Below are 12,735 nucleotides of genomic sequence, written 5' to 3'. Positions count from 1 at the left end.
GGATCAAATGGGAAAGAAGGGAAAAAGGGTCTGGGAAGGACACAAGGCAATGACTGAGCTAGGAGGTAGGCACATAATGCTTTGGATAGTGGTTTGTGCTGACTGAAGAGCTATAACACTATTGTGGAAGCTTACTTCTGCATGGTGTTTAATAGGAGCTGAGGAGTGAATACATAGGACTTCAATTCTGCTTCTCCTTCAAGGTCAGACTATTGAAGACTTTGAAGGATATAGATCCCTGAAAAATCCAGGGGCTAAATCTGAACAGAAGAACCAGTCCTGGCTATATGCAGTAAGAAAAATATAGAGACAGTGTTCAAAAGGTGTACTACAGCTCCAAAGCTGTACTTTTAATAGCTTTTGGTGTGCTTCAGACGAATGGATTCAGTGATTGTAATGTGACAGTAAAGGCAACATGTATCAGGAGCATGGGATATCCTACTTATGAGGCAGAGCATGGGCCAGGAGGTTAGAAACAGTGACCCGTGATGGGTGCTAGCTGGATTGTCATCTGGGAAGAGGGAGCTGGGGAGGCAGCTGCCAGTGAGCTGGCTGGCAAAAAGAAGCATTAGCTGTCAAACTAGTGCAAAGTGCCCTGCAGGTGTATGGCTACAGGCTCACATTTTTTCTTTCTCCAGAGAACAAACAATCAACGACGGAAGTGAATGAACCTTTTGGGTCCCTTCTAACTCAGGACATTCTAATTAAACTACTGACACAATGAGTTGGAGACAGGCTCACCTTAAACTTTGCAAGTAAAATACCTCTGAAAAACCTTTTATACCTTTCTGCTTTGGAGGCAACATGCTGGGAAGGAAAGAGGAAGGCAGACATGACATCTCAAAGACAACATCATTGTTTCAGTTAGAGTGTGTTATAAGAGTTCACAAGACAGGGAACTGTGGTTCAGGTTCATCTGTTAATATCAAAGTTAACTTCTTAATCTTTACAGGGTTTATGTTATGGAAACCTGTTTGCACGAATTGTCTTGGGAATACCAGACAAGGAATCTAGTTACTGTGGATGCACATTCCCTGACTTTTAGTCCCATTCTATTAACCTGTTTTGATAGCTGTTACATTTTTTTCCCTCCTGACTATGAAGTGAATCAAGAATACCCCTCTTCTAACTATACTCATTTCCAGGCTAAGTTTCTTCCTGGGTATTTTGAATATCTTTTTTCTTGTGTTTCCATAGGTCATAATTTTAATAGTTCTTTTTTCCCCACCTTGCTGTTCACTTGTTGATGTGTTTGTAGGCAATGACAATATTGCTTCTCAGCTTTCATCTTGCCAAGAACAACATGCCCAGCACCTTCAATTACCTCCTGCACAGTGGGCTGTTGACTCACCTTAATAGCACTTCTGTGCATCTGCTACAGGCTCAAAGGATCCTCAGCCAGGATAACGTAAGTTGTGCATGGCGTCATTGCCTTTGAGTATGGACATTAATGCTTCTCCATCCCTGCAGAAGAGATCTTTCCTGATGCCTTCTATGGTTCTATCTGTCTGTAATATGGTTGTGTCACCGAGCCATGATTGTCATCAGCAGTACTGCAAGTTTATTCCTTTCTCTATTGTGAAGCCATAAATGTTATCCGTGAAGTGTTTATCTTCCTCTGTGTAGTGCTGTTCATTCCTAGGAACTTGAGTCAGTTTGGTGCAACATACATTCCCTGCCTCCTCTGCTCTTTACTAAGAGCGTATTTGATACTGTTTGCACTTAGTCTTCTGTTCCTCTTAAGTCATAAGTTCAAGGTGGACATACTCTTTGACTCATCCAGACTTTGCTTTTTGTTGAGCTGTTTCCCAAAGAAAAAGTTGCTTTTCCTTTATTCTCCTTTTCTTTCCAATTACTGTTAACTTGCTACTGTTTTTCCTGTGCCTTCCCTTCCTTGTGTTTTCAACCAAAAGCAGTCGCTTTCTTGACTTCTTTTTGTGTGCCATCATATCATTCATCAGCCTCAAATACCTTAATGATCTGTGCAAAACAAAAATCTGTGTTAGACCCTACAGTCTCACTAGCACTGACTATGTCTCCAGCATCACCAACAGCTCTTATTCTACTCAGGTTTTCTAGTACCAGCCCCATCACCTGTACTGTTTAAAATCTCCCTAGACTTTATACCCCAAAGAATAAAGGGGACCTTTACTACCTTCTTCCACTGTGGCTATAGATCCCACCAAGGGATAAACAGTGGGGTGCTGGACCATAAGCACAGTTTCTACCTCCTCTATAAAGCCATCAAGGCCAAACTGATAGCAACTGGAGTTGTTGATGCATTTGAACTTCCCTGCTGCTGCAGAGAGTTGTTGATGCATTTGAACTTCCCTGCTGCTGCAGATCAGGCTACATCTTAGGTATACATAGATCAATCTGTATCATCTCCTTGACCAGAAGTAGTGTTCCCTCTGTTTCTCCACACCTGATGGAAGGGATTAGCCAGTGACTTCAAAAAAGGTCCATACCTTTCTTATAGACCATTACTGACCATCCTAACAGATGCCTCTTCTGAGATGGGAAGTGCCCATTAGTCTTCTCTAAGTGTAAGGCTGCTGATCTACAGAGAAGTCTGAGTTTGCGTGTGCATTCGGTGGAGCTGGAGATGTTCCTGTGTCATATACGGGAGGGTATCTTCAAATCATGACAAGCATTATCAGTACTGTTTGCTGTATCAGCCTGCAAGGAGAACAGAGATCCTTTCCAGAGTGTGAAGTTAGTCAGCTTTTGCAATTGGACTATCAACCTCTACGTGCACCTACTGGTGGTGCATTTCAGATCTTGCAGTCCTAACAGACATTTGTCCTTTAATCATCAGGGATATATCAGTCTCTTGCAATCCTTTTTGCCATACAGCACCCATCTAGATGTAGGCCTTCTTGCTTCACGCACTAATGAGGAGTGTTGTGTAGCTACTGCCTGCCAGTATCAGTAGTTCTGGCTTCTGAACTGAAAAATGAAGAGTACTAGGGCTTTGCTGATGTTCCTAGGTCCATCCATCAAAATGCAGACCTTCATCTTTTATTTCTGCCTGCTAGGACTCTCCACATTATTCTAGCTTCTCTTCTTTCTTCTGAATATGATTGACAAATTCTCCCTCAGGTATGCCTGTTCATTTGCACAAACGTGCTAAAACTTTACGTGGTGTAAGCTTTATACATGCTACAGGATGTAGCTTTTTTGCCCGTTTTCCCAGTCATGCACTGCACTAACTGTTGCTTACGCCACTGCGCTTATCACAGAATCACAGAATGTCAGGGACTGGAAGGGACCTGAGAGATCATCCAGTCCAATCCCCCTGCCAGAGCAGGAACACCTAGGTGAGGTTACACAGGAAGGCATCCAGGCGGGTTTGAATGTCTGCAGAGAAGGAGAATCCACAACCTCTCTGGGCAGCCTGTTCCAGTGTCTGTCACCCTCACTGTGAAGTTTCTTCTCATATTTAAGTGGAACCTCTTGTGTTCCAGTTTGTACCCATTACCCTTTGTCCTATCATTGGTTGTCACTGAGAAGAGCCTGGCTCCATCCTCCTGACACTGACCCTTTACATATTTATAAACATGCATGAGGTCACCCCTCAGTCTCCTCTTCTCCAAGCTAAAGAGCCCCAGCTCCCTCAGCCTTTCCTCATAAGGGAGATGCTCCACTCCCTTCAGCATCTTTGTGGTCCTGCGCTGGACTCTCTCCAGCAGTTTCCTGTCCGTTATCTCTTTTTTTGGTTTGGTTTTGTATTTTCTCACGATTTCCAACTCTCTCATTTGCTTTGGCCAATCAGGTAGGCTGCCAGTGCTGAAAAAAAAAAATGCTTCTTTATAAACCTGACTGCATAAATGATGAACTGTTGAGGCTTCCCCAAGTTCTGAATAAATGATTTGGTTCAAAGCAGAGAAGGGTAAACCATTGCAAACAAAAGCAGATGCTAAAGTATGGACTGTGGTTACAGAAACAAATACAGATATTTGTCAGTGACGACAGCACAATTACTCTTGAAAATAATTGGTAAAAATTATTTTAAGGTGTTGCTACCTGGAACCATTTGTTATTTTTTTGTGTAAAGGATTTTGCATCTTTCCCACTTAAAATTCTGAAAAGTTACACTTACAATAGTTATACTATAACTACCTGTTAGTATCTGATACTTGATTGTAAGGCTTAGCCAAACTACTGGAATGACGTCAAATAAGAAGTGTTTCAGGAGGTTCAATCTAATTATGTTACAATATTTAACTGTATCTGAAAGTAAATAGGAGTTCTTCTTTTAATATTAAACCTTCCGGCACAGCCAAACAGCTAGCTGTAAGCTTTTTGTTCTGTTAGAACATGACCTATCAGCAGTTCCTTCAAAGTTCACTTTTAATCTGCTTTTGACAAAACTGTTGAAGTCTTACTAGCAAGCCTGAAGACCTGTTTTCTTTCCTACTGCCAATGGCAAATGGGCATCAGTGCCTTCCTCAGCATAAAACTAAAGATGAATTAAACAAGTGCCCAGGATAGTCCTCACCTTTCCTAGAGGAGAGCAGCACAGTTCATATGGGCAAGGACATATGTCATATATTTTAATGGTTATCTAAGCCCTGTCTTGCCTTGGTTCCTTGTGCAAAAAACATATTTTACCCTTAAATCTCAATTAAAAAAACCAAAGAATCTGAATCTTAAGACAATTGCCTTCTGTGTGAATTATTATGTAGGGGGAGGGAAAGGGAAAAAGAATATTTTTTACAAACTGAGGTATAAACTTTGAATGAAAAATACTGCTTTTACATTTTCTCCCTAAGTAAAGTTTTTCCCAGATATTTTACGGTGTCAGTAAAAACTATAATCAGCTAATTACACATGATAGCATGGCTTTCTAACTAACTGGTGGTTATATACTAATTTATGATGAAAAGTCTGCCAAAATCCTGTGTGTGTTATGGTGAATTATAAAAATTTCTGTAAGATGAACGCTTTGGTTGGCACACCATCTGCACTTCCGATGCAAGAACAAAAGGGAACTTGTCTCCCATACAGAGGATCCTTATTCAGCAAGGTGAATCCATGTTTGCTAGTGGCAAATAGCAGTGCTATAAAATTGCTTCTTACTCAGAAGACGTCCAGATACAACTGTCCTTGAGACACCTCCATGTAGCAAATGACTGGTAAAGAGCAAAATGGAAATGACCACCCTACGTACTCTGTCGTTCATACCGCACAGTCAGAGTCAACCTGTTTTATCTGTGGCTCTGATTCTTATGACTAGGTAAACAGATAATAAAGCCTTTTGTTTGCTGATTTTCTTTTTTAATTTTGGAAGCTTTCTATTCCACTGTACACGTCACAATTTTTAACCCTTAATTCTACAGACAGAACCATAATATCTGGTTCCATAGAAATGCACATGCTGTTCATAGATTTCCCAGACTCTTGGATATCATGTAAGGTGTGATATATTTAAAGATATGAGTATGAGACAAATACAGCATGCCTGTATTTCCACTGGTAGAGCCTTGCTTTATAACTTGTTGTAGGCAGAAGGAGAGGAACATTGTCTGCTGGTACCTTTTTTTGACACAGGGAGCTAGCTTCCTGGTTTTGACAGAAATAAGTTAAAAGGGAAGCAATCCTATCTGTTGAGAAACCCTCATGTTCACTTCAATTTAAAAAAAAAAAAAAAAAGCTTCTGATAGATTGACAAACAGCCTGCTATGCCAAAGGTAATTCCACTTTCATTAGGGAACTTTCCCATTTTGTTTGTGATTTTTTTTCTCACTAGCCAGTTCACATCACTCTAAACTATTAAAATGTTATCACAGTTACCGTATTTCATTCTTTTAGTAAATAAATAAAACAGTAAAATTTGGAAAGTATACCTGAAAAAAATAAATGTGTGAATTACAAAAAAGCAAATTTAAGAATTTGTTAAAATATTATTTGTTAAAACTCAAGATTTATCTGAGTGATTTTAAAACATAGTATCTAACTTCTCCTTATTTTAAGTATTAGTATTTATTGCTTGTTTGTTCTGCCCGCTTCTAGGGTAGATTATTATGGACTAATTACAGAGGGGGCAAGTTATTGAAACTAATCATCAAAGATACACTTATTGAGAATAAAGCTATAGCTACATCTTCAGCATATAAGGCAGCTGAGTAGCAGGGAAGAAATCTGCTCTGTGTGTTTTCAACCCCCTCTCCAACCTGGCCTGCATTCTTGGATGGCAGTGCATGGGGAAGATAAGTGTATTGCCAGTTAAGAAGATACAGGTGCGGAGTGGTGTGAAGATGCCACAGCCAGGCCCTGTATAACATGTCAGGTACAGGAACCAGATGGTATAGCTGTTGCCGATTTTAGAAGATAAGGTATAGCTGCCGTTAATTAAAAATGATAAACGTTCAATCTCAGCCAAAACGCTCATTACTGAGCCAGAAATTTGTCCAATGGATGAACTTTACTCATTATAATCTCATTATAATACCAAAACACAACTCAAAGGGTATACTCTTCCATCACACCTACTAAGCCCCTCTGAGCAAGCTCAGTTGAGTTTTACCTTAAAAATCAAAGCAAGTGTTTTTACACCAATCAATAACAAAGACATGTATGACTAGAGTCACTCAAACTCCACCTAAATGTAGAAAATAGTATAAAATACCTTAACAATAGAGAAAAGGTGGAGGAAGTCATTATCACTGAAATGTCAAGGGAAGAGCATAATAAGACTTCTAGGATCAGTTGACAGGCTGAGCCTATCTTCTCCACCCCAAAGGATGGTTTTGGGTAAGATGTGCGCACCTGGTTATACCAAGTTTTCCCTGGGACACTTAGGCTTCAAGCTTGTATTTGTAGTCACATTAATAGCGCTATATAGTCATAATAGAATTTGTATATATTTGGTACCAATACTTATTTATTGCAACTAACATTTGTTTTTACAACTAAAGTATATTTTGCAACTATAGTGTGTTTTTGCAGACAGTGAATTTATCAACGGCATCTACAAGACCTTGTACCTATTGCTTTAATGAACCTCATTATTCGTGGATGTAGTCATGAGAATTTCTCATTGAATGCGCCCAGACTTGTAGTATACATTATACTTTTCATGAATCTGCACAAGCACGTAAATTCAATGGTCGCAACTGCCCCACACTACTAGTGAATCTAATTGTGCAAATTCACCATAGCACCAGACTGGCTGTTGAGCACAACTGGACTTCTAGTGCTGACTTGAGGTCATTTGATATAATTGGGCATCACTAAGAAGTTCAGCTCAGCCACCTCCAGCCCCCAGTGAAGATACTGAGGACAAACTGGAACAAAAGGAAGCTTAACATCTGCTAAAATAGGCCTCTATTAGGCAACTATTCTCAACCATTCAGGGAAATTTCTCAATAAAAATCTTGTAGTTTACCATTTGCAGCCAAATTATTTCATGCCTGCTCCTTTCAAGTATTTGTAGAATAAATTGAACTCAGTTTCCTTCATGCAGTCTAATCGTTCATTCCCAAATAGCAGGTAGACCTCCTAACACTACAATGTCTTTGAAGACAAAGAGTAGCTCTGACTGTGTTCACACATCTAGGTTTGCATGGGAATCATCAAACGTACAGGTTGGGAACTGGTCTGTGGAATATGATTTTGATGTTCATATTGCTTCTACTGTCATTCACTTTTAAACTCTCCTATGCTCTCAAGACCACCGTAGTTAATTCAGGCCTCATGTGGAAAGGAGACTATACCTGCACAGCTTAAAATAATTTCCCATGACCTCAAGTGTAAATTTTTAATGAATACTAGAATTTCTAAAGAAAGGCCCACTGGTAAAAATGCATTGAATTATTGACAACAATGTACAATATACTTTGAGCCATTTATTAGAGAAGAGGAAAACAAAACTGGTTTGAATTATGATTTTTCATTTCATTAGAAATAATACATTTCAGACTAGAGCAAAACAGACGATCTTGAAATTTCTCAGATAATATCACTTTTTAGTAGCAGCAGCACATGTGACCTGTAATATGATATTATCTTGTATCATGTATTGTCATATGATAGGCAGCTGGTACTGCTACTTCCCATATATCTTCATTAAAATATCTGGGGTTTAATTTTCTGATTTTATAGTTTTCCATTTTATTAGTATTTTTTAAAATATGTTTGTGATTCACAGCTTTCATTAAAACTTGTATGATTTCAAAGATTTCTTCTTGAGCAACGTAATTGTAGGAAATGGTTTGTGAGAAAACTGCCTTTCAGGTTCCAACAGGACAAAGGATAAGCAATGACCTTTTCAAGTGAAATGCAAATTGCAAAACAATCGCGGTCACCAAATCGTCCAGTGGAACATCCATTAAGTCCATCTTTAGTCAGACTTCCTCAGAAGTGCTTTTTGTCCATCTGGACTGCTACCTTTTGACCTTGGTCTGCAGCCAGTTCTACTCAGCAACCTTTATACTATGTTAGTTATTCCCTTTTCCCACCTGATACTCATTAGAAGTAACTTTTTTCCTGTTTTGTAAGAGAAATAGGAAATCTGCTCATCCAGTCTGATGCAGTTCAAGATACTCATTGTCAATAAAACAGTCTAACTGCAAAATTGTAGGGGAGTAGAAAAAGGCCAAGAACAGTATTACATAAAATCTTAAGTGATGGCAAATAAGAAAAATAATGGAACTCTGAAAACTGTGTTATGAGGCTATATCAGCTTCTCATCTTCTCTTCCTTTTTCATTATTTACCTACTACATGAGGTGCAGTAGTTTGAAATCGAGTGCAATTTCCATGGGTAAGTACCCATAGCTTGTTGTCATTGACTTGACTGACCTCTTTTAGAAAGCACTAAACTTCCACAGCTTGCAAAAATAAGAAGAACTGCAAACATGAAACAGCTTGCACATACATAAAAAGGGCTCCTTTATTACTGCTTCTCCTGCAGCACCACAAGGTACTAACCTCTCATTCCTCAGTCCCCCTCCATCCGCGGCTTTTGTGCCACGTTGAGCAGCTCCCTGCAGTCACTTTGCCAGCCTGCTGCCTCCCCAGGCCTGCAGGTTCTGCCTTCCCTGTGCTGTGGAGGCGGCAGCTGCCACCAACAGGTCTTGCGTGCTTCTTTTATACTTTTAGAGATGCTAGGGAGCTGGCTGGGATAGAAAATCAGTTTATTTTTCCAAGGCTGAACTTTATAATTCAAGCCAATTCTTCTCCTTATGTGAGCTGTAGCCTATTCTTTGGCTCTTGACTCGTCTGAAACTTAAAAAGACCATTTAATCTTTGTAACTTCTTTTAAAAATATTTTTCAGAATATCTCTTTTTCTCTCTTCCTAGCATGGAAAGGCAATGTATCTGCATTCTTAAACTTTTTCACACAGCCAGAATATAACTTCCTGTGCAGCTTTTCCTGTAGCAATTAACTTAGCCTGCATCACCACAGATACGAGACTGTCATGTTCCAGCTATAAAATGAAAATAAGTAGATCAATGATTACGATCAATAAGTAGAAAACAGGAAGTAAAAGGTCTTTTCATCAACATCATTATTTGAGTAAATACTGTGTGGTAGCAGAAGGGCAAGTAGTACAGAAGATGTGAATTACAGTAATTACCTGAACTTTTGATAGCGGTCACGAAAAACTCACTGTTTCTATTTATATGTGTGGGTATAGTCTACAAGATCCAAAACATCAAAAAAAACAGAAGTAAGAAAAATTGTTTTGTTAAGTGTGTTTAACAAATAGGGAGAAATTACAAATTATACAGGAAAAATATGATTCTAAATTGAGCTGGATCTGTTAGTCTATGGGGAAAATAAATTGCAGGAAGAGAATTCATGAATATTTGAAACAACAAAGCAAGAAGGAAAGGCGCTCTGGGAGACAGTTGTGCACAAACAGGGAGATGAACTGGTGGAATTCATATTAAGCAAGACAGATGTGAATTACATGCCTATTTAAACCATTTATTTTAATGTGTTTCTGTCAGATGCCTACACTCGTGAGTTTACTCATCTGGAAGAGCAGCTGTTGCTGGTGAGCTGGCACACAGTGACGCCGGCTCTGCCGTGGCTCCGAGGGGTCCCCGTATGCCCCCAGTCTCCACCCTCATCTTCTCTGCACAAACTCCCAGCCCCGACACATGGCTTCATCCCTCCTGGTCCCTGCTTTCCTCTGTCACAAATGGGCCACCTCCTTCAAAGCCCTGAGTTTTGTGAAACTGGTGGCTAAACTAGCAGTTTCCCATTGATCCCTCAGTCCCTGACGAACCTGCACCTCCACTCGTGCTAAATGGCAGCTCATGACAGTGAGAATTTGCTCCACTTTATGTCCTCTCCAGTGAAGTAGCTATTTTAAGGGAAGAGGTCTGTTTGTTGTACTCACCAGCTGGTTTTGCAGGTGAATTTTTGCTGTGTTTTGCAGCCTGAACCTTACTAAGCAATACAGGGAGATGTGAGCTGCAAGTTTTTATACCCATCACTCCCAGGTTAAGCAGCTGGGGAGTAACCTATAAGTGGTATTCAGAGCCCAGCATGACTTTGGGGTAGTTTCATGTCTAGGCAAGCTGCACACTCAGATATGTATGGCCTCCTGCTGCCTCTTCTGGAAGCTCCCGGACACCCCTCGGGACCGACTTGGCTCTTGGTCTGAGGTACTTGGCTCCTTTACGGGCTGTGCAGGGCACACAGCTGCTTGACCCTGGCTTCCTAGGCTTGCTGCCCTGGGGTTATTGATGAAAGCACCTAGTGCCTAAACTTGTAAATTCTTTGCTGGATCTAGCCTGATAACCTGTCAGACACTGATATTCTTCAGTGCTGCATTATCTTGACAAGACAGAAAGTAAAGTGAGGTGATATCCCCTCTCAGAGAGCAGCAGTTTTTATGGGTGGTGCCTGTTACGCAGTCCTGGGTCTGCCACAGCTGGAAGAGCAAAAGCACATTCCTGGAGAGGCAATGGGAGCCTGTTCTGACCTTTCAGAAACATGCAGGTGAGGGGCATGCAGCACTGCACATTAGGTCGCTACCGCTATCCAAAATTTGCTGGCCACCTCCCCAGCTGAACTGCATAACTGGAAACCTATAGCAGCAGCACTGAACAAACCACAAGCTCCTGAAGAGAAGCTTTGCTGAGCAATTTTCATTTCTATTCATCCATGAGCAGGAAAGACAATGTATTCTCTAACCCTATAACCCTAGTCAAAACCATACAGATAAGTACATAGTTATTACCTGCTTCCCCAGCTACATCATATGAAAATATAAGGAGGAGATATTTGCCATTGTACAGGCTGCGATCAAGGGTTAAAGACGTTGAAGTGCAACGTATACAACAGTTTCGTGGACTCACAGTATCTGGAGATTTGGTGTATTTAAATATGTCTGTGAATTGCTGTTGTGTATAATGATGCTGAGATACCAGTCTGTCATGCCATAGAGTCACAAGAATATTCACAGCCTAATAAGTTACTGGTAAGATGATTTCCTTCTTGTCTTAATTGAACAGGATAAATGTAGTACATGAAACTACATGTGAACGTGAGTTTCAAATACCCAGATGAGAATAAATAAATACATTACTTTTGGTAAAGGAAAAGCTGGTTTACATGAAATACAACCTGAGGGAACTGCAAGAAGTCTTTGGAGCGTGGGAAGCACTCAACTTATACCAGTCACCTGGTTTGTATCAGCCACAGCTTAGCTGGCACTCACTGCTGCTCTCACCTGCACATGAAGTGGTGCCATGCTTCCTCGGTGCTGTGTAGGTGGCTGTAGCCAAGGGCTGGGAACAGGACTATTTCAACTTTGGCAGTTTTTTACTCTGAAATGAAGACTACCACAAATCACTTCTTACCTGAATGCCATCCTTAGGAAGGGCAGCCACGGGTCTTACTGCGGTTTCATCTTTGCTATGACATAAGAGTGACCCACCTTAGAAAAAATCTGTCTAATGATTATATTGTTTTATGTGATTTGTTCTTGATGTGGACATCCTGATAGAGCCTGAAAACAAAAGTGAGAATGGTTTCATGGATCTTGTGAGAACTAAAGAAACAGCAATAGCGGTGGGAGCTTGAAATAATTGTACTTGATCGAAACGTGTGGCAGCTTTGTACCAGCTGCTGTTTCCTTATAAATATTCTGATTTTTTGTAGAAGAAAATCCACTGCATTTGGATAAACATGGGGCAGAAAAATACAGTGTTGGTTGAACAGACATGAAATATCACATGAGATATATTGTAAAGCTTCTGTGAGATATAACGTGAGATTGTGTGTGGTGGTGCTGCTCATACAGGTACAGCCCAGGACAAGGTGAGGCAGGTGACCCAGTACTTCCAAGATTCCTGGCCAGCCAGAAATCAAAAGTGTCTCCTGTAAGTGGAAGACATGAGGCTCAAGTGTCCTACTGAAAGAGCCTGTGAAGAGCTTCCCCCTCCTGAGCTGCAGAGAAAGTCTGCAGTAGGAAGAACTGGAGCCCTCCTCACCCCATCAAACATGACTCCACCTTTCAGGATTTGCATTAATGTCTTACAGCATCTAGACCCAAGTAGTCTATTAGAAAGTTTTATTGCATTTACTACAGAAGTCCTATTGCTCCCCTAGACTGTAGTAGTGAAACAAAGAATCCACAGTCAGTAGCAAAAAATCCTTTCATAGACCATGGCAGAAAACTCTCATGATCATTTGTTGTTATCCGTACATAACCCACCTCATTGAATATCACCCAATCATACATGCAATAAACTCATACTGCAATGAAGATTC

The sequence above is a fragment of the Caloenas nicobarica genome, chromosome Z (genome assembly GCF_036013445.1).
Source record: "Caloenas nicobarica isolate bCalNic1 chromosome Z, bCalNic1.hap1, whole genome shotgun sequence".
Classification (NCBI taxonomy): domain Eukaryota; kingdom Metazoa; phylum Chordata; class Aves; order Columbiformes; family Columbidae; genus Caloenas; species Caloenas nicobarica.
This window is presented reverse-complemented; position numbering follows the sequence as displayed.